The 27295-nt window shown below is 42.8% G+C and overlaps 1 long non-coding RNA gene and 1 other non-coding gene across 4 annotated transcripts in view; both read right to left on the minus strand.

Annotated features, from left to right (window-relative positions):
• Positions 1–27295, minus strand: part of LOC147025404 (uncharacterized) — a 123950-nt gene that overhangs the window by 17380 nt on the left and 79275 nt on the right. For 2 of the 3 annotated variants that reach the window (XR_015059495.1, XR_015059494.1), the window contains exons 4-6: positions 12162–12225; positions 7548–7647; positions 6471–6746 (exon numbers count right to left, since the gene is read on the minus strand). This is a non-coding gene — a long non-coding RNA (uncharacterized LOC147025404). The remainder of the gene's footprint in view (positions 1–6470; positions 6747–7547; positions 7648–12161; positions 12226–27295) is intronic. The other variant, XR_015059496.1, reaches the window with a different exon arrangement.
• On the minus strand, positions 4487–4671 carry LOC147025405 (U2 spliceosomal RNA). The gene has a single exon (XR_015059669.1). It is a non-coding gene; the product is annotated as a U2 spliceosomal RNA (small nuclear RNA).

The following is a 27295-nucleotide window of genomic DNA, read 5'->3' on the forward strand; positions in this document are numbered from 1 at the left end:
AATACCCCCCCCCCTCTTCTCAACCTCCCCTACCCTCTCCCCCCCTTCCCTTTTCCCCTCCCCTCTCCCACCCCTCTCTCTCTCTCTCTCTCTCTCTCTCTCTCTCTCTCTCTCTCTCTCATTCTCTCCCACACCTATTCCTTTCTCTCCCTCCCTTCCCTCCCTCCTCTCTCCCTCCTTTCCCTCCCTCTCCCTTCCTTCCCTCCCTCCTCTCCTCTTTCCATCCTCTATCCTTCCCCTCTATACTCTATCCCTCCCCTCCCTCTTTCTTCCCCCACCCCCCCCTTAATATTCCCATCAGCGAAGCGACAGGTTATATTTGCGAGTACTTAATACAATTAAACACAAAGAATACACATTTTGGTTTAATGCCTATCACTCCTTCAAAAACATTCGGTTATTTTGCGGGGAGGTTTGTGTGTGTGTGTGTGTGTGTGTGTGTGTGTGTGTGTGTGTGTGTGTGTGTGTGTGTGTGTGTGTGTGTGTGTGTGTGTGTGTGTGTGTGTGTGTGTGTGTGTGTGTGTGTGTGTGTGTGTGTGTGTGTGTGTGTGTCGTTGGTTATCTCCATTTGCGGGTTTGAGAAGATGGAACGAAGACCTCCCAGGAGTCAAAGTATCCACCTTCGCTTCGGTGAGGGATCACGGTTCACGGACCAAGCTGTTCAACTTTGTTATTCTCAGAGTTTTGTTCCGAGGACTCTTTTCGGGAGAGTCACCGAACCCCGGACTGCCTCCTATTGTAGTTCGTTTGTGGTAATATTCCCGGCGATGGTTTATAAAATCTCAGTGAGGTTCTTCTTTATTATTCCTGTTGCTCCAATTATCACTGGTGGTACAATTTCGATGCTCTTCAGCTCTCAAGATCTCTTGATCTCATTTTTGAGGTCCTGGTATTTGATAATTATCTTGATTTCTGCATTATTTAAGCCAAAATCGCTGGGTACTGATATCTCAATCGGCAATGCTGTCTTTTCCTTTTTTGTTCCCGAGAACGATGTCCGGTCACAAGGCTTTGTTTTTGATGTTCACGCTTGATAAGATCATCAGGTCGTACGTGAGCATGACCTCCTCATTTTCAATGATTGTATTGCCCTTGGTTCGTGTTTCCACGAGTTTTCTGGAATTGGGATGTTGAATTTTTGGCAGATATGCCACTGAATCACTGCATACTTTGTTGTGTCATTGTGTGTAAAGTTGTTCTGATAGTTTTTTGCATCCCGAAAGCAGGTGACTTGTACTTTCTGTTTCTGTCTTGCAGAACCTACACTTGTCCGTCTGGCTCAGTCCTATCTTCTTTATAAATCCATTGTTGTAGTGTCCTTGATCTTGGCCATTTATTATTATTCGTTCTCCGTCCCAGTTGAGCTGATCTCTTCTTAGCCATTCCAATGAGCCTCCTTTGTCGATCCCAACTCGGTCCAATTATATTCCTGCTCTTTTGTCATTCTCCCAGTTGTGGTTGTATATTTGTTGATATTTCTTTTTATACACAGTACTTATATAAGGTCTGCACCCCCTTTAAAAAAAATTCCACATTTTGTTGCCTTATAGCCTGGAATTAAATTATATTAAATGAGACTTTTTCCACCTCTATTTACACATCGTAACCCACAACTTCCAAGTGAAAAACAAATTCTACAAATTCCAGAAATTATTAAAAATGCAAAACTAGAATATCTTGGTCGGATAAGTGTCCACTCCACTTATAATAGCAATTGTAAATTAGCTCAGGTGAAACCAATCACCTTCAAAACCACACACCAAGTTAATTGGCCTCCGCCTGTGTTAAATTGCAGTGATTCTGATTGTTTCAGAATGAAATCAGCTGTTCCTGGTGGTTTCCTCTGTTGGGTTGTGCATTTCACAGCAAAGACTGAGCCATGAGCACCAAGGAACTTTCAAAGACCTCCAGGATAAAGTTGTGGAAAGGCACAGATCAGGGGATGGGTATAAAAATATATTGAAGGCCCTCAATATATCATGGAGCACAATCAAGACAATCATTAAGAAGTGGAAGGTGTATGGTACCACCAAGACCCTGCCTAGATCAAGCTGTCCCTGCCAACAGAATGACCAAGCAAGAAGGAGACTGATCAGATAGGCCACCAAGAGGTCAATGGCAACTTTGAAACAGCTACAGGACTTTCTGGCAAAGATTGGTCACTGTGTGCATGTGACAACAATATCCCAAGCACTCCACAAGTCTGGCCTGTATGATAGGGTGGCAAGAAGGAAGCCGTTACTCAAAAAAGCCCACCTTGAGTCCCGTTTGAGGTATGCAAAAAACCACTCCAGAGATTCTGAAGCCATGTGGCAAAAGATTTTGTGGTTCCGACAAAACCAAGATGGAACTTTTTGGCCTAAATGTAAAACGTTACGTTTAGCACAAACCCAACAGAGCACATCACCCAAAGAACACCATCCCTACTGTGAAGCTTGCTGGTGGCAGCATCATGTTATGGGGATGTTTCTCATCAGCAGGGACTGGGGCACTTGTCAGGATAGAAGGGAAAAGGAAAGGAGCAATCCATGAGGTGCACCTGCTGTCCTGTGCAAGAAAGCTGAAATTGGGACAGAAGTTCACCTTTCAGCATGACAATGACCTGAAGGACACAGCCAAAGCTACACTGGAGTGACTAAGGAACAAAAAGATAAATGTCCTTGAGTGGCCCAGTCAGAGCCCCGACCTAAATCCAATTGAAAATCTGTGGCATGACTTGAAGATTGCTGTTCATCAACGCTCTCAATGCAACTTGACTGAGCATGAACAGTTTTGTACAGAACAATGGGAAAATATTGCCCAATCAAGGTGTGCAAAGTTGGTGGAGACCTTTCCCAACAGAATCACAGCTGTAATTACTGTCAAAGGTGCTTCCACCAAGTATTAACTCAGGAGGGTGGACACTTATCCTACCAAGATATTCTAGTTTTGTATTTTTGATTAGTTTTCTGAAATTTATAGAATTTGTTTTTCACTTGGAAGTTGTGGGTTACGATGTGTAGATAAAAGTGGAAAGAGTCTGAAATAATGTAATTTAATTTCAGGCAACAAGGCAACAAAAGGTGAAAATTTGGAAGGGGTGGGGGGGGGTGTAGACTTTCTATAGGCACTGTATCAAGTCCAAATTCCATTTTAATGTCCTCACAGAACCGTTATATGACTTTTTGCTGTTCTGTCAATTTTTCGTCATTCAGTGCGAAGATGTGTTGGAATTGTGGGTGGATGTGTATATGCATACAATTGGAGCATGCTTGCAGCCTGCAAGCAACTACTGGGCTGCATCGGATGTGAATCTTTTTATATAGAAAGCTGAGTTTGAGTCTGTGGGTCATAAGCCCCGTCCATTCTACAGGCCACGCCTTCTCCTCTCCCACAGCATCACGAGCACCATCGATTAGCCAGGCCATGCCTCTCCCTCCAGCCACCCAGAAATCACTGCCATCTTTTTCACCACGCATCGCTCAGAGGGTTCATAGCTGCTTCTGTGGTTCTCGCCTGAATTTTCAGGCTTATAAAGCAAACTGATGAACGTGTAATTCACATACCATGTGAAGTAGATAAACATTAAAATTGGCTGGGTGGTTAAAATACCTGTGTCCATAATTAATTATTTAGGATGCCGCTGGGGAAATTCCCAAGAGATATTTATTGATAGGTGCACGTACACTTTAAAGTTATATATTAAATGTACACGTACACTTTCGTACACTGAACATCACCTCTGTGTTTATGTACATTTTTCATGCGAAAACTCGTTGGAACCTGAATAAGGTAAGTTTTCATTACAACAAAAATATTGATAATTAATATTTTAAATGTTTAATTTTTAAAATGTCCTTTTGTTGGTGTTTTGTACTTATTGCATGCTGTCGAGATGTCCAGCGGTGTGTTCCATTATTAAGCAGCGAGCTAGCGCTTGCCAAGCCAGCTGTTCCTTCTCAATGGTTTTGAATGGAGTACTTGCTTGAGTGATTAAGTCACTTGGCGAGCACTCCATAAGAAACTTGGTAACTCAACTCGCTCCGGATTCACGACATCGCAACGAGGTTCAACATCTACACCATGACTTATTTTGATCATATCGATGAATTTGTCCCTCAAGGGGACAGATTTCGAAACGACACGAGGCAAGTTCTTAAAGGTGACAACACAGGCTGGAGGTAAGTAGGAATGTTGAAAGCAGGTTTTACTTTATTTTTCCCAAACGTGGTTAAAAATCCGAGAGGAGGGAGGTGAAGGTGGGAGGAGGCAGTGGGAGTGAGGGAGGTGGGTCTGGGGTTGGAGGCAGGAGAGGAAGAGTTTGGCTGAGAGGGCCTGCAAAGAGAGAACAAGGGGTGGCAGGGTGAACCAGGCGTTGCTCAGAAACACCGGGTACCAGGGCTCGTGCAATTATAAAGTAGAAACACTTCTCCAGTTACAAAGGAACTTTCGCAAACGTATTTAAATTATAAAAATAATCTTTTCTTTGTTTATAAATGTCACCCAAAGGGGGTGCACCGTTCTCGGAGGTACTGCAATACCGGGTCGATGCATGGAGCAGACGGAGCAAGCCCCGAATCCAACTCCCGAGACCAAAAATCCATTTAATAGACTAGTCCCGCATTGCAGGACATATTGTTACGAATCTGGAAGCCATGAGCACTCAACATACAGGTCCTATAGAACAGTTATATCGGTACGTATGTGTTTCTAGTTAGGGTCCCGTCCCTTGTTTAATGGGTAATTAAATGTTCATACACTGCAGAGTTATTTTGATAGGGTTTTCTTTTACATTTTTACACCCCTGATAACTACAACAACACGCCTTCACCTCGTTTCCTCACACCGATGCAATTGCCTACGTGTGTGTCAGCACGTACGTGGGCGGAGTTCACGAGACCTGACGTCGCTCTCGCCCAATCAGGGAGATGCGAGCGAGTTCCCCGGCAGTCGTCCACTGAGCACAGCACACGCAGGATAATATTTCTCTGTCTGTCTGGGGGGCGGTCCGCCACGATGGTCGTCACGCCCCCCCCCCCCCGGTCCAATCAGCGGACTTGGCGTCATTTGCGGCCAATGGGCAATGAGCGAACCGTGCCTGAAAAGGGGAAGGAGGAGAGAACAGACAATCTGCGCCCTGTCTGTTGGAGCGCGTGCTCTGGCTTGGTCCTCATCTCGTCGCTGGCGTGGTCTGGCTCTCTGCTCATCTCGTCGCTGGCGTGGTCTGGCTCTCTGCGCGAATTTCGTCGCTGGCGTGGTCTGGCTCTCTGCATGAATCTCGTCGCTGGCGTGATCTGCATCTGGCTACCCTGGTCCGTCTTCTGGTGACCGGAGCTCCGGGAGGGGGTGGACGTCCAGCCGCGCACTCACGGCCAGGTAGCCTGCCACATTCTTGTCCCTCAGCTCGACTTCCCTCCGAGCCGAAGGGATAATAAAGACCATTTGGTTCCGTTTCTTTTGGGTGTACGTCTGTCTGTGGGCCCGTCTTTAAGTTGGAATTCGTTAAGTGCTTTTGCTTGAACATTGCAGTGCATTTCTTATAGTCGGTTTAACGCTGCTCTTATGTGTTCCTTCCCCACCTATTGTAAATAAATATCCATTTGTTGAATGTTTCAGCTCGTTTTTGTGTTTTCTCCATTGGTTTAACACGGTGCGTGTTGGTGAATTAAAGAGGGCCGTTGTTGCCGTAGTGGTGTGCATTTGTACCAACGGGACGTCGGTAACCACCCGCTCGGGTTACGCATGGATCGAGCACGGAAACGACTCGTCCCGTTCGAGTTCCGTCGAGGGTGTGAATACTCGGTAGTTCGCCACGTGGGCCTCGAGGTATTTTGAAGTTTGGCAAATAACCCTGTACCACGTGGCTGATTTATTGACGATTCACGGTCCTGTAAGGCACCCGTACCTTTCTGAGTTTTCCGCAAGGTTCGATCTAGATTCCAGGTGTTCGGTAGAGTCGACCCTACTGCTCCACCTAGCGGTCGTGCTCGCAGCCGAAACCCGACTCCACAACAATATCAGCTATTAAACTGATAAGAACAGATACATACGAGGATTTTTGATTAAAGTAAAAACCAGCAAAACAAAAGTAATGAACACATGTTTAAACATACAATTGAAGGGAATCACAACATACTTCTCAAATGATAATACAAAAACATTTCTTTCTTGAACAAAGCAAATACAAATTTCAAATAAAAATGGTGCATCCCGAAACATGCGGACACCCGAGCTTTCTACAGAGCCATTTTAACGCAATTTAAAATTCTCCAAAACCCCTTCTGTTTCAGTTTGCATTCTTACCCAAAGGGACCAAACAAAACCATCTCCCAACTTTAAGAAAACTTAACCTTTAATTTACACAAAATTTTTACTTACACTTCGTTCCAAACTAAAGAAGCAAACACACAGTCTCACCAAAAATGTTGAACTGATTCAGTGTTATTACATCCGGTATAAGGACATTTTGTAGTTGAGGCATGCCCTCTCACCTCTTGCACTGCCTGGCAATGGCAATAGCTTGCACACCGCCATCCAGGCCAGGTCACTCTGTGCCCCAGTGAGGACCTGAGAAGACACGTTCTGCCTCTGCTTCACCGTCAGAGTTCTCTGTGGTGGAATTATGTCATCTGCTTTATCAAGGTTCTGTAACTCCAATCGGGCACCTCCCTGAACCTGACCTCACGAATGACCTCCTTCAGTACCGAATAGGGGTACTCCGGATCCGACTCGTAGGGCCTATTCAGACGGACCCTCTTGCCTCAGACCTGGTTAAACACAGGTAATACGTATAACTCGATGGCGGAATAAAAAACGCCCAATCCATTCATAGCCATTGACATATGCCGAGCCACGAAGGCCAACTTAAGACTGTCTACTAGACCGGGGCTTCCCCTTCCCCCTTGCAACTGTCCCGCACCTAGCTGGAGAAGGGAAGGTCGATAAAACCATGGTTTGCACATGAACTTAAAAACTAACCTCTTTAACTTACTTGCGACCCTTTAAGTTGGGGGGAAATACCTCTGATACGAACCTCAGCATCGGAAAAATCTGCCCTTTAATAACAGAACCCCTTTCAACCGACGACAGAATTCTCTGCCCCCAATTGCAAAGCAAGCTTTCAACCAACCTTCACCTTCCCTCCCAATTCTTAACAACACAGCCAACTGAGCCCACCCACACCCCCAACACACGAATACAGTCTTCTACAACCCTAAAACTTTGTTGGATGTCTCCTGCCCATGACTCCCCTCCCACAACCAATAAGTTTGATAAACCAAAATTCACCCGCAAACCACTGACAGCACTAAACTCTTCACAGACCTGCATAACCCCCTCAAGTTCCCCGCTCTGTGAAACACAAACGACCACGTCATCCATGTCGGCTAAACAGGGGACCTTACAACCCCACGAACCTGGCACCAACAACCCATTAATGTGTACCGGAAATCTGTGTGTCAAAGAATCCAAGGCCAACACAAACAACACTTGATCTTAGCCATCAAAGACCGAGAAGCGATAACTTTAAGAGAACATTAAAAAAAAAAAAAATTGTAAACGAGGATCACCTTGACGGTTCAGCGGCGCCAATTCACGGAAAATCCAACATTCCTCGAAATGGCCGCTTGTTCTGCGCCTCCAATGAAGCTCCGACTCTCCTTTCATATCCTGCAATTAAACAATCCTGATGTGATATCTTAATTTTGTTTATCTTGGGAGAAATATAGGATTCATTGTGTAAAGAACACCAGGAAGAGATGATCGAGGGCGGAGCAATCACGCGGTTTCCTCCGAGCGTCAGAGCGTAAAACGTGGGATTCCGGATCGAGGTCCCATTGGAGTTGTACATCAGATACACCAGCTGTTTATACACTGTGAATAATACATCGGAGGAACCACAATCGGGATGGGGGTTGGACCGGTTTGTGGTTTTTATTGGGATCAAACCGCGTGGTTCGGTGCGAACACAGCGAAATGGGAGGGTCAAGTGGTGCTTGTATTATCGTATTTGTCCGATTATTTCAACCCTTGAACAATGAACGATCAAGAATTGTAAAAATGGAAAATTCACGATAATCTTGGAAAGTCCAGAAAGTAGTCTACCTTCAATTTCCAGTTTGCATTTCCCACAAAGTTCTCCTCCCTCCATTGTGCAAGTGATGATCCTCGTCACAGGTCACGCAGTTTTTTTCAACGCAGGTGTGCAGCTTTTCCACACAGGTGTACACCTTCACGGCGCAACGTGCAATGTGCATGAACTTACACAAGTACACAGGAGGAGGCCATTTGACCCATCATCCCTGCGCGACACCAACACCAAACCCATTATATCCGTGGAAACGCCGCCATTTCATTGGGGGGAACGAGGAGAGGGATGAGTGGGGATGAACCAATGTGGCACACCCAGGGTTACCCCAAGGGTGATAAAATAAAAATGGGGAAACATTTATTTTAATTATCCTTATACTATAACTCGGAGAGTTGAGACAGCATTTTGACTTTTGTTTTTCATTGTTGTTTGGTGTGGAAGAAGTTTGTACACCTTTTCCAGGGATATGTTTTATTCGTCCGATTGTATTTTTGGGGAAGGAGTTCATGTCCAAATATTTGACATAAGGATAGTGGCTAACTATATTTGTGGAGTGAAATATTCGCAAAATCTTCCGCTCAACAAAGTAGTGAACCACAAAAAATCTTTATTCTTTCACTTCAAAATATTTATTAAATTATTCACCATTTCTCTCGGTCTCTGCCCAGAGAAATATGTATATATATATATGTGTGTGTGTACAGTAAAAACACAAGGGACAAGGGACACATGAATGTAACTGTCATGTGCATTTGTCTTTCTGAGCTCTCCAGCTCTTACCCATTTGTTATCCTTGACCATTTGGGAGCTTTTTAAATCGATGCAAGTACGCTGCGCTAGCGTGAGTGAATCGGAGTGCCATGGCTCGGAATTCCTCTGGTGAAATGCAGGCACAATCTTCACAGCACTTTGAGCGTCCCATTTGACTGTGACGTGGCAGAATCGCTGTTTGTGTGGTCCATTACGCCCGAGTGTCATCTTGGTCTCATGGGGGCACAGCTCTCGCCCTTGGTGGTTGAACCTCGCTCCACAGATGGTTGGATCGTTCACTCATCCAAATGTACCTCGCCTTGGTTTGGTGGGATCAAACAGCTTGGTGGGGTGGAAAGATGAGGCAGAACGACGCAAAAGCAGGACGTGGTATGGCTGCGCAATCTTAAGTGGAAGAGGGGCTTTGCCCTAGGCCAGGGTTTCTTAACCTTTTAAATATTGTTTCCCCCTTTGAAATTGACGAATAATGATATTTCCCTCCACCACATTATCAACACTAAATTAATTACAAAACTAAAATTTATTAAAAAAATTATTCCAATAAATATTTTCATTAAAATATTGATACACAATTTATTGCATGACATTAACGGTATTCTATTATTTTAACATTAGCATTCCTAAAATCAGAATTAATTTTTGTTCCGCTAATTTTTCATCGCTTGGAAAGCGTATTCGGACGATGTATTCAACGCAATAATAGTGGGGCAGATAACGGCAATTTTTGAGAGGAATCGTGCAAATGATCATACAAGCATAAAATTTGACACATTTGTTCTCCAGGGGATTCTAATCAAATCTGCCTGATTGGCCATTTGAAAATCCAAATTTTGAAAAATTTGAAGAAAAAAAAAACTTCAAAAAAGTCAAGATCACGAATCAATGTTGGATGCTGGCTGAGATTGGTGAATGTTTCAGAAACATCATCAAAGACGTTCCAAGTCTGCCATGCAGTTTTCTTCCCTTTACCGCGTAAGGCAGATACGACGTCACATCCAGTGAACGCATGGAAGTATGGGATCCCTCTAGCTTTCTCAAGCCCTATTGCAGAAACTACCTCATGGACTGGAATCCATCGTGCCTTAGCTCCTTGGCCAAAGGCAATCCACATGTTGTCAAGACCTAGTTCCTGTAAGGATGGCAGTACAGATATTGCTATGACTAGCCTTCATGATAATGGACTTGCCACCATCCGTCGTTGCATCCCTGGCGTGTACGAATATTTGAGTGTCTGCTTCTTCATGACAACATGGAGACACAGCATCCAGTGACTTCCTTGTGTTGCTTTTGGCATCTTTTCCTTTTGTGACAATGACTGTGCTTGTCATCTGTGCTTCACACATCTTTTCCGCAAGGAAGTGAAACAGCTCAGTCTTGTTGTTGTCATCTCGAAGAAAGCTTCTCCAGTTACTTGGGGTCTTACTCGTTCCTGTCACTCTTCTTCTGATTCCTTGCCCCCTTTTCGACCTTGCCTCGGACTTCAGACCTGACTTCTTGTACACATCAAACACTACGTCCACCCTCTCGTACCCGGCACCATAGGATTCCACCTTTGGGATGATGTCTTCTTTAGCATAGTCATCAAATATCTTTGAAGTGCATGGAGGTAGGGCATTGATAAGTGCTGAGCCATCAATGATGACTGCATCTCCCCTTGCTTCTCTGTCTGGGATATTCACTTGCGCTTCAACAATTTAAGCCAGCTGTGACTTCAAATTTTTTTGAAGTTTTTTTTTTTTTCTTTTTCAAAATTTGGATTTTTAAATGGCCAATCAGGCAGATTTGATCAGAAAGCCCTGCAGAACAGAAATGCCAAATTTGATGCTTGTATCATAATTTGCACGATTTTTCTACTATCTACTACACTATAAATAGTTTGAAAATTGTTCAACCGAAAAAATAATTTCCCCCCTGAAATCCGAAAAATTTCTCCCAGGTTAAGAATTACTGCCCTCGGCTGTCAAGTTTGTGAAGGCCTGTCCTGCATTCTACCCAAGATAAAAGATATCCAGCATATACAGAGTGGACTGCCAGCCAAGCTGGAGGTGGTGCACTAAGATCGGTGGTGGCACAAGCAAACTCGAAGGGCACTCGGTGGAGCACATACCTCCGCCAAGCTGATTAGTTTACGTTTTGTATCCCCCTGATAGGCCAGATCTGGATTCGGACCTGAACTAAAATTTAATCGATTTGTTTTTTGTCACCTAACCAACTCATCCACCAAGTTTCGTCTGAATCCGTCCATAAGTTTTTGGGATCTCGTGCTATACTGTATATTGTTTTTGGCTGTATCACGCAATGCTGAAGAATCACTTAAAAAATTCTCTGATCCAGATCCGGATTCGGATCTTCTCCAAAATCTAAGCATTTTGTCCGTGTCACATACCCAAGCTCTCCACCAAATTTCGTCTGATTCCGTCGACAACGTTTTGAGATATTCTGTTCACAATCAAACAAGCAAACAGACCAACAGATATGAAAACATAACCTTCGGTGGGTGTAGGTAACAAGGACCTGGCTTAAGCGAAAGCTTTGAGGCCAAATGGCACATCAGATTCATGCAGCCGGGGTCCATCTCACGAGAACGCCCTACCAGTAACAGGCACTGTTAATAAACCTCGAACCACCTGGGAAGGGAAATTTTCTGAGTGAACCAAAAATGACAAGAGGGTGGGGGGCTTTGACCCGAATACAAGAGGTAACTAAACTTTGGGTGGCAAGCCCTTCTGGCACATCCAAACTTGAAGGAGGATGCTTCTTAAGACATGCGAGTTTCAGCGGTAAGCAACGTCCCCTGTCAGACACAGTGGAAGTGCTGTGACGACCAACCACCGTTCCTGTAAACCACCTTGGGTTGAATGGGGAGAGTCTATACACCGTTAAGAAAAATGAAGCTCTGTTGTAAGGGAGAAAAACCGAGACAGAGTCAGCGACCCCATCGACATCTTCTCCATTACTCTCAGGATTTGAAATTCTTTTTCTTGGCAGGGGGTGCAGGCATTGGGGATGCATAATGTCTTATTGAAATGGCGATTGTATTATTCTGGGCTTTTGACATTGAAAGCTAAATTACACCATTATATGTCTGTTAATCATTGAAGTAAATACAATTAAAAACTAGAAGGGTACTCGGTAGAGCACATACCTCCGCTACACAATTTCTGATCCACAAGAACATATCGGGCCAAGTACGTTTTTGAAATATCATACGACGTATCGTTTTTTGACCCTGTCTCAATGGTAAAGAATCACTTTAAAAATTAAATAATTCTCGTATGCAGATCCAAATTCGGATCTTCACCAAAATCGAATCAATTCGTACTTGCCACACACCCAACGTGTCCACCAAGTTTCTTCCGGATCCGTCTACAACTTTTTGAGATATCCTGCGCACGGAAAGACAGACAGAAAGGGGTGAAAAATTAACCTCCTTCACCTTCGGTAGCAGAGGTAAAGAAAAAAAGTAATTCTCGAGTTAATTGGCAGATAATTAACCTTGTTTAATGAGACATCATTTCGGGCTTTCATTACTGAAGCTGTTTAATTTTGATGGCGGATATTGTCAAAATGTGTGGCCTCTGCCAAGGTGGAAACCCTTGCGGATCAGTGAGGTTTTGGTCCGACTCATCTGGCTGGCCAGTGGAGAGAAAAAACATGTTAACATCTCACCCTGCTTTGTTTGAATGAAAAGGTAATCTTAACGACTGGAAGATTATTCATATGGGCACCAGCTTACTTTGTGAGGAGGGTGGAGGGGGGCAGCTGCGTTGTTGTGACAAATAGCTGCGTTCGGACTCGCATCTAAGGAATGGGTGGTCGGGCATGAGAGAGGAGAGGAGTGGAGATTGTGACAGTGAGTGAGAGTATTTTGCTCGCATGGATGTTTCTCTGCACTGTTGGACCCCCAAGCCCTGTGGATTGTGTGGAGTTTCTTTGCCGAGCCATGTTGATACTCCAGGTGGCAGTGCGAGCAGATGCAGTGCCAGAAAGGGTTCATAGAGTGGGGCGGCAGCATTATCCAGCTCGGTGAGTCTTGCGCTGGGCACTCCATAGACACAAGGTATATGTTCTTGCACTCCAAGTCATGTCTCCAGACATTTCAACTTAGAGTATATATAAATATATATATATATTTATATTTACACATCTGCTGAAATATGAACAGACAGTTTCAGCTTTCCCTTGCTGCTGTCAATATAAGGCAACTTGTACCAGTGTAAACATTGATGTAGGATGTGGTATTATATACTCTACACATGGCAGCTGTCGCTGTTGCTGCCATTATATTCAACAGAAAGTTGTTGTTTAATTGATGCATACAATTGCATCCCTTTACATTGAGCAACAAACCTAAAGCCAGCAGAAATTTTGACCAAAGCTCAGTTACAGTAACTCTAATAAATCTCTCATTACAACATGTTGTATGCTGACATGGTATGGCACTCGCCTTGGAGCTGTCTATCCTTGGTTCGAATCCCGACCCAGCTATAAACTGTCATCTCGGTGTTTCACACTCAGGATGATTCATCGATGTGTGTGCCATCTCTCGGATGGACGTTAAAATAGGTGTCCTGTCTGCTGACATTATTTTGTCAATGTTAAAGATCCCATGACGTCCTTCGTGATGAGTAAGTGAGCTTTTGCCGGCACCCTGAACAAATTCCAAATTCCTTCCCTGACTGACCGCTGGGAAAGCAATGACAAACCTCCCATGATAACCTGTGCCAAGAAACTGCTTCGGCAGCAACAACTCTCTGCAAGGAGTGTGGTACGTATCTCTCACCTCACCTCACCTCACCCAAAATATTTCCCCCGCAGTTGAGAGATTAGTTTTCTTTTCTTCTGTTTTTTTTTGTTTCCTGCAGATGTTGTCTTATGCTTCAAACTCTGGTTCATGTCCCATCCGTTCTTTCTTCTCCCTTTTGTGTGTTTATTTGTTTTGTCCCTTTGTGTTGCCCTATCAATATAATGTGATAAAATGGAAGTAAACCTCACATGTGGCTTTCCTTTCCCAATCTCACAAGCTTTTTAGTCTTGCCCTGAAAGGGTTGCAAGACGTGTGTGTGTGTGTGTGTGTGTGTGTGTGTGTGTGTGTGTGTCTGTGTCTGTGTCTGTGTCTGTGTCTGTGTCTGTGTCTGTGTCTGTGTCTGTGTCTGTGTCTGTGTCTGTGTCTGTGTCTGTGTCTGTATATTCTCACTTTTAAAATTTTTCTTTGCAACCGCTTGTCTGATCGATGCAAAACTAAACATAGGAGGGACTTCCCATTGGAGATTTTTTTTTAATAACTCTGACATCATAGGTCACATGGTATGGCACTCACATTGGTGGTTTAAAGCAGGTGTTCCCAACCTGGGGTGCCCGCACCCCCTGGGGGTGCGAGATGGAATTTCAGGGGTGTGACAAAGAGTGGCTTGTGTCCTTGAGTCACGAGTCATCACTCAGCCAGCTGCCAGTGTGCCTTGAGAAGTGGTAGTAGGTGGTTGTGTTGTGTAGATAGTAATCTCGTTTACGAGTATTTCATCAAAAGGAGAGAATAACAGAATTAACATATCAGTTAAGTAACTGATTGTCAGAATATTGCTTTTAAAATCATTATAACACAACATCTGACATAATCATTGTACATCATTACGCCTGCACTGTCAGCGTAAGATATTTGTCTTTGTTCATTTTTACGGGCGAGTGACTGGTTATAGTACATGCAGTGATGGGCTAGAAAACTGTTGCAGCGTGTTACAAATTTGCATTGTGTCTCCATACTGAGTGTGATTTATCTTAGCACGTTGACCGCCATACGTATTATTGCATACTACCACTGGTGAACACTTTATTAATAAAATTTAATCGTGAACATTATAAACTTTCGGAAAACTAGTATTTAGGCACTTTTGCGGAATAATGGTGATTTAACAATTCCTTGTTTAATAGTCTTGAAGTTAGTATTTTATATATGACATCAATTAATTGTAAAATGGTTTAGAAACGTGTGTTTTAAGAACTATTTAAATTTCGAACTACTTATGGCGGTCGCTGTGCTGAATAAAGGTTACTTGTGTGTGAGAGAGAGAGAGAGAGAGAGAGAGAGAGAGAGAGAGAGAGAGAGAGAGAGAGAGAGAGAGAGAGAGAGAGAGAGAGAGAGAGAGAGAGAGAGAGAGAGAGAGAGAGAGAGACAGAGACAGAGACAGAGACAGAGACAGAGACAGAGACAGAGACAGAGACAGAGACAGAGACAGAGACAGAGAGAGAGAGAGAGAGAGAGAGAGAGAGAGAGAGAGAGAGAGAGAGAGAGAGAGAGAGAGAGAGAGAGAGAGAGAGAGAGAGAGAGAGAGAGAGAGATATATATATAGATATATATATATATATATAATGCTAGTCTTTCTTAGATTTTTTTCATTAAGCACTTCATTATTGATAAATTTACTTACTTGCGGCTCTTATGTTTTTATAATAATTAAATTATGTTTGCAACTTTTCAGCCTTATTATTGTGGTAATTATTTGAGTTATACAGTCGATGAAAGTGCGAATTAGTGTACCTAATCCTGGTAAGTGTTTCTTTGTAATGTGAAGTTTTTAATAATCCAACTAGGTTTAGTTTTTCACTATATTATTTGCTTTTGCGAATGTTGTGAATAACTTATAAATAAACTCCTAAATTGAGTAGTTCAATTAAAATTTGAATCTTCTTAAATACGGATACTGATTTTTGCGAAAAAAAAAACTTTGCAATATTGATTATAAATGTTATAAATTTATCTAACGAAATTAATTTATATATTTGGTGTACTAGATTAATTAATTTTAAAGTTTACAATGAATCATTGTGCTTAATTGTAATTACGTTACAAACCGAAGTTACACTTTGCTCATTATAATTAAATTTAATTGCAGGGTCCTATAGTAATGTTACGGATCTGGAAGGCATTTGCTTCCAGATTCCACAAAAATGTGATATTACATTTGTAGGGAGTGCGAACATTAATCAAACATTTCCTAGGGGTGTGGGGCATAGAAAAGGTTGGGAACCACTGGTTTAAAGGAAAAAAATCTTCATCTCCGAAACCACTCAATGAAAAAAAATTGAAACTTGGAATATGTCTTAAACTTCCCATGTGTTATATAAGGTGATAACGATGACATCATCGGTGAAGTGGTATTCCAGCCATAATTGGTTGAATCAAAATCCTTCTCCAAAAAATCTGAAACTTCATATACCTGCTCTTCGACCCGATGTGAGTGAAGATTAACAATTTATGACGTCATCAGTCATGTGGTCTTGCGGCGATATTGGATTGAAAATAAAAACGTTAAAAATCTTCTCCAGAACCGCTTAACAGATCGATGCGAAACTTAATTCAAATGATCGACTAACCATGGCGAATAGAGATTTCATTTTCTTTCATATTCATCTTCATTGACACAATTTAGCCTTCACATGCAGAAAAGTTAACCCCAACACAAAGTTGTATCTGCACCCACCCAGAGTTTGAAAAGTAAAAGATCTGGCCGAGAATTAGGAACAAAAAGAGACGGAGAAAATGAATGCTTTTATATATATATATATATATATATATATATATATATATATATATATATATATATATATATATATATATATATGTATGTACTTGTTGGAGCACATACGTCTGCCATGCTGATTACTTTATGTTTTGTATCCCACTGATAGGCTGGATCTGGATTCGGACCGAAAGTAAAATTTAATCAACTTGTTCTTGTCACCTAACCAACTCATCCACCAAGTTTCATCCGAATCCGTCCATAAGGTTTTAAGATATCATGCTATATATTGTTTTAGCCCCGTCACTCAATGGTGAAGAATCACTGAGAAAATTCTCGGATCTAGATTCGCATCTTCTCCAAAATCAAATCAATTCTTCATTGTTACATACCCAACCTGCCCTTCAAGTTTCCCTCTGAATCCGTCCACAACTTTTTGAGATGTCGTGTTCACAAACAAACAAACGACAGACAGAAAGGGATGAAAACATAACCTCCGTCCACCTTCGGTGGCGGATATAATTCATAATAATAAAAATAATAATAACTAGAAGGGCACTCGGTAGGAGCGCATACCTCCACCATGTAATGCCTGATCCACAAGAACATATCAGGCCCAATACATTTTTGAAATATCATGCTGTATTGTCGTTTCCGGCCCTCTCTCAATGGTGAAGAATCACTTTAAAAACTTCGAGTCGTTGTATCCGGATCTGGATCTTCACCAAAATCGAATCAATTCTTCCTTGTCACACACTCAACCTGTCCACAAAATTTTATCCGGACCCGTCCGCAACTTTTTGAGAGATCCTGCACACAAACAAACAAACAAACAGAGAGGGGTGAAAACAACCTCCTTCACCTTTGGTGATGGAGGTAAGAATAAATTTCCCAAACAAGAAACTTCAACGCAGGAGGAAATCATTCAGCCCATCAAAGGCTGAGCAACAGTTGCCAACCTCTGTTTGTTTGTTCATGCTCTATTTGTTTTTTAAATGCTGAACGTCAAGCAAGGAAGCAAGCAGCATGTACCGTTTATAAAGACTTTGGTATTACTCGATCAGGGTTCGAACCACCGACCTCCCAGAATCAGAGCGTCTCGTCTCACCGTGGCAGCACACATTGATGCCACACAAAGTACACACAAAGAACACAAACAACAGACATGAAGAACTCTGCTGAATGTCCCATCTTTGTCTGACATGTAACAATACCTGTACAAGTCCCTCCATGAGCCTAAGATCACCGTACATTAAGAAAAAGAGGGAGCTTCATTTCTATTTTATTCATTCACAGCTGGATTTTTCTGTTGTCGCAACCTAGATTCAGGTACTTTTCTCAAAGATTAGGCTGCTCATTAGTGATGCCAAAGTACGGGAATGGTGCATTACTTGTGAATTGGGACAAGCTGCCTTGCAACAAATGGACCGAATGATTCGATGACAAAGCCCAAACCAACATGATGGATTCATAATAAACGAGCAGAACGAAATGAAATGAAATGCAACGGAAAATCACAGAAAAAAAACAAAACATTTCCATCACGCATATGCCAAAAGGTAAATGCACTGTTTTGTCAACTGGGAAGATAATTACCTGGTGAAAAGTGTGATGTGGCCAATTCTGTGTGGTTAGGAATTCTTCTTCGACAATGCCACCCTTTTCCTGGCCAACTGACTCCCCTTCCAAGAAGGTGAATCATCGAATTGGATTTTTTGATGCAAGAACACCGATATGACGAAGAGGCCATTCATCCAACTCGTCATGCGTCTCACAGCTTGCTCAGGTGTGATGAGATGAATGGCATTTGAAGTGCATTCACAATTCAATAATTCATGAGCTTGTCACGTGGGAAAAAAATTAAATAAAGAGCTTTTTTTCTATTGAAAAAAAAAGTGGTTTGATTTGACATCGTTTTGATCCTCATGACTTTTCAAGGGATTATGAGTCGACTTTTACAACGCTACGACAGTTTGCGAACACAAGTATTCCAAAACGAGCGATCGACATGAAGGACTAGCAAACAAGCAATATTTGTTACAGTAGTGTGTGCGAAACTCGGTGCATTCTTCATAAATGTTCGTGCAATGTATACTTATCCCTAAGATTTATGGAATCTCGAATGTCAACCTCAATCACTGATTCAGACTTGGTTCACAGGGCAATGAGCAATGGTATGCCTCAGTCACAATGAGTCTTCCAAGCAGTCAGCTTTCTCCAGCAACTTGTTTATCTCTGGGGCAAATGTCTCTTTAACAACTGAATTTCATATTCCCAGGTAGTATTGAAGACAATAATGAAGAAAAGGGCTGGCAGGATGGCCAAGAGCCTGGAAGATATGCACACTCGCATCTGAGCTGTCCCGCCTGAGTTTGAATCGTGACCCAGCTATAAACTGTCATCCTGCTGTTTCACAAGTAGAGTGCTGTGTGTGCTTTCCCTCAGATGGACATTAAACTGGTGTCCCATTTGCTGGCATTAGTTGCTGGACGGTTAAGATCCCACGGTGTCCTTCGCGAAAAAGGAGCAGGAGAGACGCAATGGGCGAGCTATCGGCGGCAGCCCCAAACAAATTACAAATTCCTGTCCTAATTACTGCTGGGATGGGGATCGCAAACAGCCCAGCATGAACCCAGGCCAAGAAACCGCTTCGGCACAACCACAGCTCTGTAACACATCAGAGTATGGTACACCAGAAGAGAAAGAATGAAGGAAAAGATCTGCAAAGTAACACTCAAACAACAGGTGTCGACACTCCATCCCTCTTAGTACTCCGTTTACGACTGGATCGATGCTTAAAAGCGAGACCGACTTGTTGCACCCTTTTACCCATTCAAAGAAAATCGCAGACCATTCTAACTTGAAAGAGCACCCAATGGAACAACAGCCCCACCTACCATGAGTGCACTGCTTTCACAGCTTCAGATACTTGTTTTTCCCTCTCCACTCTTGGTGAGAATCACCTCCACCATGTGAAGGCAAGTGTTGTGAGCTTGGCTAAGAATGGTTGGAACTTAAGCAGGCCATTTGGATCATTTGTAGGAATCGAGGACTCGATCGATGATTCCACTCCAGCCATCCCGTCCCGTTGTTGAGGCTTGCAGACGCAATCAAACGTAAACACCAGCTTTGTAAGAAGCATCACTGCATATCACAAGTGATGGCGGTCTGTTGCATTTTAATCAATGTGTTGCTGTGTCGGAAAAAGTGTTGCAAAATCCTTTTGTATCCAAAAGAAAAATGTACTTCCTTTAGGTGGTCGATTAAAAACACTAGTTTAACGGGAGCATTGTCGATGACACACCATTGCAAACCCCTCCTCCTCCCACCGAAAGCAAAGTTGAAAAATGGTGAAAAGATATCAAATTTTGAGTTAAAAAAAACATAAAGCATTTTATTTTAAAGCAAAAAAACGACCCCCTCCCCTCCCCTTCCAATGGTGATCAGACATACAAAGTTTCATTAAAAAAATTTGACTGTAATTGCATTTTTTTTAGTTTTTGACCCTGCCACTAAAAATGATACTACTCTCACACCTTGTTGCCATATGGTGATCAAAACGACCAAATTTGGTGAGTTTCTGCACAACCTCTTAGGAGGAGAAAGCGTCACGGATGGACGGACAGACAGACAGACAGACAGACAGATAGACAGACTGAGCCGATGACAATATCCCCCTCCGTTTTTTTTTTAAAAAAGCGTGTGGATAAATATGACATGTACACTACTTGTAATGAGATGTAGGTATTAAACAAGGTCTATAAAATGTTAATGCCTGGTGTTGGCTTAGTGGTTAGGGTGGCGGCTTGGGATCCAAGGGTCCTGAGTTCAAGCCTCGTTGCCCACTGAATTACTTCACCAGGGGGTTCATTCAGCCTGCCATCCTTCCGAGGTCAGCAAAATGAGTACCAGCTTGCTGGGATGACCGAGTCATTCGAGTATCCTGCGTCGGAGTGGCGACCCGTCCAGGATTGTGCCCAATAGCCAAGGAAACTGCTTCGGCAGCACCGACGCTCTGTACAGAGTATGGTTCCAATGGATGGATGGATAAAATGTTGCCATGAACTATTAGCCCATGGAGAGTGGCCTGGGATTTTACAAATGCCCAGCGCAATAAATATGTCACAAGCCCATCATGAGGCCACTTATCATGGGATTATTTGAAAGGTGAAATTGTGCCATTCATTTTTCAAAAACCTTGTGTGGCCCACGTTTGGGAGGCAGTCTATGAACAATCGACAATTGTTGTCGACAACAGTCGACGTCGACAATCAATCAGTCGACAATCTATGAATCCGTTTTTGAATACAGCAGAATATGAAAAGAAAGGAAAAGCGATGGGGCATTAGGCAAACAAATATCATATATATATATATATATATATATATATATATATATATATATATATATATATATATATATATATATATATATATATATATATAAAGCTCTTACAAACCACTGACTGACTGATTCACTGACTGATATTAAAGATCAGTGCCTTCTGGGTGATGATGAAAGCTGAAATTTTGCGTGCCGATGGACATCGAAGTCGCTACACCAGGAAAAATCACAGAACCATTGGAAAGCATTCTTAAATCTACACTAATAAAAGGGTGTGTGTGTGTGTGTGTGTGTGTGTGTGTGTGTGTGTGTGTGTGTGTGTGTGTGTGTGTGTGTGTGTGTGTGTGTGTGTGTGTGTGTGTTCACAAAGCAGAACATATTCTTTCTGATAACTCCTCTACCACCCACCCCTTTCTCTTACTCTCTGTCTCTGGACGTGTCCCGATGGGAGTTTGTCTCCGGACGTGTCCAGGCGGTGTTTTTTTTTTCCGGACGCGAGTTTATCTCCAGTAGTATCCGAGCGCTGTTTGTCTCTGGGTGGTATTTATAGTATGAGCGGTAGAAAATGGATTTCAGACATTATTTCGTTTCCATCTTCACTGTTATTCAATGCAGAATCATTTTGATGAGACGTATAAATTGTAATTGATGCTCCACTGCACGTCTGTCTGCCTTCTTTTCTTCTTATACAAGTGGGTTGATTCAGCCTGTCATCCTCATAAGGTCAGCAAAATGAGTACAAGCTTACTGAAAACAGTGAACAATGCATCAGCTGCACAGCTGTGCTCCCAGCAATGATGCAAACAGTAGCCACAGGTTGCAAACTAAATAATAATGTGCGTTTTGACCTTTTGTTTTTCTTTGTGATTTTGCGAGTTATCCCCCGCCGCGTGGCGGAAGGGGGATATTGTTGTCACCCGGGTCGTCCATCGGGCTGTTTGTCTGTCCGTCCGTCCGTCCGGGCGTCAACATTTATAGCCGTGAGTGCGATAACTCATAAACTGTTCGCCATATCGATTTGAAATTTGGGTCACACATGTACCACCTGAAAAGGAAGAAGCTTATTGATTTTGGGCGTGGCCGGATCTAAGATGGCCGACTCGTTCAATGGCGGGGGATTCCCCATCTCTGATGGGTATATTTTTCATTTTGTTACCCAGCTGCAGACAGTTTGTAATACCCTAAGGGTGGAACATTTTACCCCGGATGGCTGGTCTGGTCAAGTGGATACCCATCCTCTTAACCTCTAAAATAGCTCATAATCCACAACCTATCCAGAGAGTTCATAGAACACTTTACCCTGCTTTGTCTTGAGAAACAAGGACACAGGCAGGGTCATTGAGCAGCAAATTTGATTGGTCGAGATGACGAAAAATGCTATAATATTTTTCGAAGTACTACTAAACGGAAGGGTTTTGAAAGTACCAAAAAGGCGATTTGTGTTCTTCAGTATTCAAGTTTAGAATTAAATTGAAATAAAATAAATATTTAAAGGATGTAGAAAAAAAATTCAGAGGTTTTCCGCCGTTGATGGAGTGTCTTTTACACCACCTTATTTAACACGTTACATTCGTTCTTCATGCCTGTTGTTTGTGTCCTTTATGTCTTTCCGTAAAACCGTAACTTTCCTGTTTAGAATGATTTTCAATTTTGTTTGACTGCCAGCAGGCCGACAGCGGAAAAAAAAAATTCACACTGTGCAGGTGTCGGGACGAATACAGAGTGAAAGTACTGTTAAACTACAGGTTTGTTTTTCCGATTCGTGTTCAAATTTTATGTTCAATTGAAATTAATTTGCTCCTCAATCATAAACTGACATTTGTAGGCACGAGATATTGAGGATGGACAGACAGACAGAAGTGAACTAACTGCTTAATCCCACCTTTCGCTTGGCGTGCGCTGGGTATTTACAGCAGAGAAGCAAACGAGTAACACCGGCTTGATTATAAACAAACAATTTATTACAGGCATACCAGAACAAAAACTAAATGACACAGAACAATAAATAACAAACAATAATCATGACTTACAATGCAATAAATATATGTGGAAAAATTATGGGCCTAGACCAGGAATCAAACCCAGGTCCTCGAGCAAACCATACCAGTGCTCGATCATCTGAAATATTTGGGTGACACACCGGCTTGGCTTGCCCAGATAGCTCAGATGCCAGAGCACCCGTACGGTTTGCCTGAGGACCTGGGATCGATTTCCGGTCTGGGCCCGTAATGTTTCCACACGTATTTATAACGTTGGTTCCATCCTATTCATTTCTAATGAAATTCCAATGCTGTGAGCCAGCAAGGGAAGCTAAAGATCAATGAGAACGAATGAAATAAAATGGGGTTGGAAAGATTCATTGGAAATGTAACGGAACAATTTAGGCCCAACGTCGATGAAGGACTTCACACCAGACTCGGTGGCGTAAACGGTTAGAGTGTCCGCTCCGAGTCTGAGACGTCGGCAGTTCGAACCCACCCTGGCTCAGTCATACCAACGACTTTAATAAAAAATGGGATGCGCGGTGCCTTCAGGAGTTATAGTTAGCCCAGCAATGAAAGGTGAAAGTGCTCGCTTCAGACACGGAGTGGTACAATTTACTGGGCCCTGTCAAGATTGATTCAGTTCATGGGAAGAAATGGAAAAATATGCCTTTCAGGCATTTCCATGTGAGCGCATAGCTCGTGATGCTGCTTTGCCAGGTTCATGATCCTATTAACGGGTGGAGAAAAGATCGAGGTTTTGGATGTGGGAAGATAAGAGGTGGTGGTGAACTGCTGTTTTGAAGGCTGGGAGGGAAGAATGGGATTGAAGAGTGTGGGAGTTTATTCCAAAGTCAGGAAAAAGAGGAATGAAAGAATGAGGATGAGCAGTGATTCTTGATTTTGTTCGTTTTATCAGTTCTTGTTCTCGGTTTGAATCTCTCTCTCTCTCTCTCTCTCTCTCTCTCTCTCTCTCTCTCTCTCTCTCTCTCTCTCTCTCTCTCTCTCTCTCTCTCTCTCTCTGTGTCTCTCTCTCTCTCTCTCTCTCTCTCTCTCTCTCTCTCTGTCTCTCTCTCTCTCTCTGTCTCTGTCTCTGTCTCTCTCGATCTCTCTATCTCTCTATCTCTCTATCTCTCTATCTCTCTATCTCTCTATCTCTCTATCTCTCTATCTCTCGATCTCTCGATCTCTCGATCTCTCTATCTCTCTATCTCTCTATCTCTCTATCGATCTCTCTATCGATCTCTCTATCGATCTCTCTATCGATCTCTCTATCGATCTCTCTATCGATCTCTCTATCGATATCTCTCTCGATATCTCGATATCTCTCTCGATATCTCGATCTCGATCTCTCTCTCGATATCTCGATCTCGATCTCTCTCTCGATATCTCGATCTCGATCTCTCTCTCGATATCTCGATCTCGATCTCTCTCTCGATATCTCGATCTCGATCTCTCTCTCGATATCTCGATCTCGATCTCTCTCTCGATATCTCGATCTCGATCTCTCTCTCGATATCTCGATCTCGATCTCTCTCTCGATATCTCGATCTCGATCTCTCTCTCGATATCTCGATCTCGATCTCTCTCTCGATATCTCGATCTCGATCTCTCTCTCGATATCTCGATCTCGATCTCTCTCTCGATATCTCGATCTCTCTCTCGATATCTCGATCTCTCTCTCGATATCTCTCTCTCGATATCTCGATCTCTCTCTCTCTCTCTCTCTCTCTCTCTCTCTCTCTCTCTCTCTCTCTCTCTCTCTCTCTCTCTCTCTCTCTCTCTCTCTCTCTCTCTCTCTCTCTCGATATCTCACACACCCCACCCTCCCAGTGTATAGCAACGTTTTGTGAGGCGTTGCTCTCCCCACCTCCACCCCCCTTCCTAGCTCTTCTCTCCTTCTTCACGCATCCCTCACTTCCCTTCCCTCCTCTCTGCCTCATCAGCAAAACGACGGGATGTATTTGCTCATGTGGTCAAGTATCTACGGAGGGTATCCGTGCAGCCTCCAGGACTCTACCAAACCAACTTTTTATGGTCCTATTACACATTTGAGATGTTCACAAAAAAAATTCCAGGCACTCTGGCGATATTCAAGATGACGTCCAAAATGGCCACCAAAATGGGTAAAATCATAGAATATGGTATACAACATCTCAAAAATGTGGCAAATTGGAAAGATAATCATTGGGATTTGTTTCCTGATCATTAGTTACAAGTTTCTGATAAATTGGGCTTTGTTGGCATTTTTAAAAATCCAACATGGCGTCCAAAATGGCTGCCAAAATATGCAAAATCATAGAAAATTATATATAACAGCCAAAAACTGTGACAAAATTGTAAATTATTCATTGGAATAATGTGTTTCTCATCATTAGTCACTCATACCTCGTGATTGAATTATGTTACAATGCTTAAATTCCAAGATGGCATCCAAAATTGCCGCCACAATAAGCAAAATCATCGAAAATTGTATATAACAGCCTGAAACGAAGAATAATATACAGTGAATTAATAATTGGATTCATTGTAATATATGTTCCTGATTGTTAGAAACGAATTGCCTGTGTGGTGATTTGTTTTGTTGCTGTCAATAAAATTCAACATGGAGTTCAAAATGGTTTTAAAAATGGTAAAATCAAAGAAAATATCGAATGTCAGCTTCAAATAATCATTAATGTAATAATAATAGAGGGACAGAACCATGGAATATTCGTCTTGTAATTCTTCTCCAGGATGTTTATTGTTGTTGTCGTACTTGGAATTGAAGATGGCGGACAATTTCAAAGCCAGAAAACACACACCCACACACACCCACCCACACAAACCCACCCAAACAAAGATGCACTTTGAATATTTACATACATGCACGTGTATTATGGGTCCTAATCTTTTTATGTGTATTTTTTTCTCTTTCCAGGTTAAATTAGTTAGCTGAGCAAGACTGTAGCTTGTCAAGATCAAGATTACAAGTCAAGATGTCAGACAAGTTCGAAATAGTTTAATGTAATTGTCAAAAGAAAGTTGTTGAAATGGAAAGAAAACGCAAACAGGAACATTGTGTCATTCACATGTCTGGACTAAAGCGTGGATCGTTCACATATTTTTCAAATTGCGAATCCAAATGATAGATTGGCACTTCTCAAAAATATACGGGATCGTCGCTGAGCTGAACCACCAGGCTCTTCAGATCGAATGACAGATATCTGTCAGGGCATTCCTGATGAGATCCAGGAGAACGAGGGCTATCACTGAGGATGTTACCAAAGATTTACTCTGAACTTACATAGGTTAACAGCTGGTAAACCATCTCACGATCATGAAGCTCTTGGACCATCTATCCAAGAGAAGGAAGGGTATCCAATCCAAGACCATCGAAGAAGGAAGGGTAAAGCACAAGAAAGCATCAGAAAAGATCAGTTTTTAAACCTGATTGTATTTTCTGCAATACTGAAGGCTGAATCCATGTGAAAATAGGCAGGCATCGACACAAAGGAAGGCTCCTCTTCATTTGAACGTGATGGATGGCAGAAAGAGCTGCAAATAGCAGAAGAGAACAATCATGAGTGGCTCTTAAAGCGAATCCGAGGATTTGATTTGTTTGCAGCAGAGGCCCAATACCACTCAAAATGCAGAAAGCAGTATACAGCCAAGAATCAGAAACTAGTAACTAACGATCGGAACCAAATCCCAATGATTATTTTTCCAATTTGCCACATTTTTGAGATGTTATATTGTTACGGATTTGGAAGCCATTTGCACACAAACAGACAGTAGTCCCCAAGTTAAGTTATCTCGATAAATATGTGTTTATAGTTTGGGTCATCTACCTGTGTCTCATGGGAATGACGTGTGTGCGCTGCGAGTTACTTTTTTAGTCAGGGTTTTTGCAATACAAATCGAGCCTCCAGCCAAACAAAACCATCACTCCTTCACTTCGCACATCACGCCATTACACACGTGTGTCCAGCCACGTACGTGGGCGGAGATTTCCATCGCCTCAGATCGAGACTCTGCCCAGGAAGGCAGGGGCGTGCCCCTTGTCCAATCACGCACAGAGGGCGACTTTCCCATGACACCCCGGCCAATGAGGGTTGAGACTGCCACAGAGGGCGACTTTCCCACGACACCCCAGCCAATGAGGGTGGAGATCGGCTCAGATGGCGATTTTCTCACCCCGGACAAGAAAGGAATAAAGGAACGCCAGGCTGCGGAGCGTTGGTCGTCATAAGGGTCATAGGTCTTTGTGCTGGCTGGTTCGTCTGGTCCTGGGTCATTATCGTCTCTGGTCTTCTCCTTGGTCTTGGTTCGTTGGTGCATGGCTGGTTGGAGAGCGTGGTCCCTGGTGCTTGGTGCGGCGATGAAGGTGTGGGTTCGAGTCCCCCCCCACCCCCGAACCAGCTCGTCTCGACCAGACCGCACGAGGCGGAAAGGTGCCCGACCGAATTCTTACCCTCAGCTTGCCTTCCCTCCCAAGCTGAAGGGTCAAATAAAGGCCGCGGCCACCATTTATATTTGGTGTGTGAGTGTGTGTCTGTGGGCCTAGTCTATAAGTAGCAATTGCTTAAGTGCCTTGTACATTGAAAATTGCATTTCTGATAGTCGGTTTAACT

This window comes from Eptatretus burgeri, chromosome 6, assembly GCF_056783735.1.
Source record: "Eptatretus burgeri isolate ZD-2024b chromosome 6, Ebu_testis_v1, whole genome shotgun sequence".
Taxonomy (NCBI): Eukaryota; Metazoa; Chordata; class Myxini; order Myxiniformes; family Myxinidae; genus Eptatretus; species Eptatretus burgeri.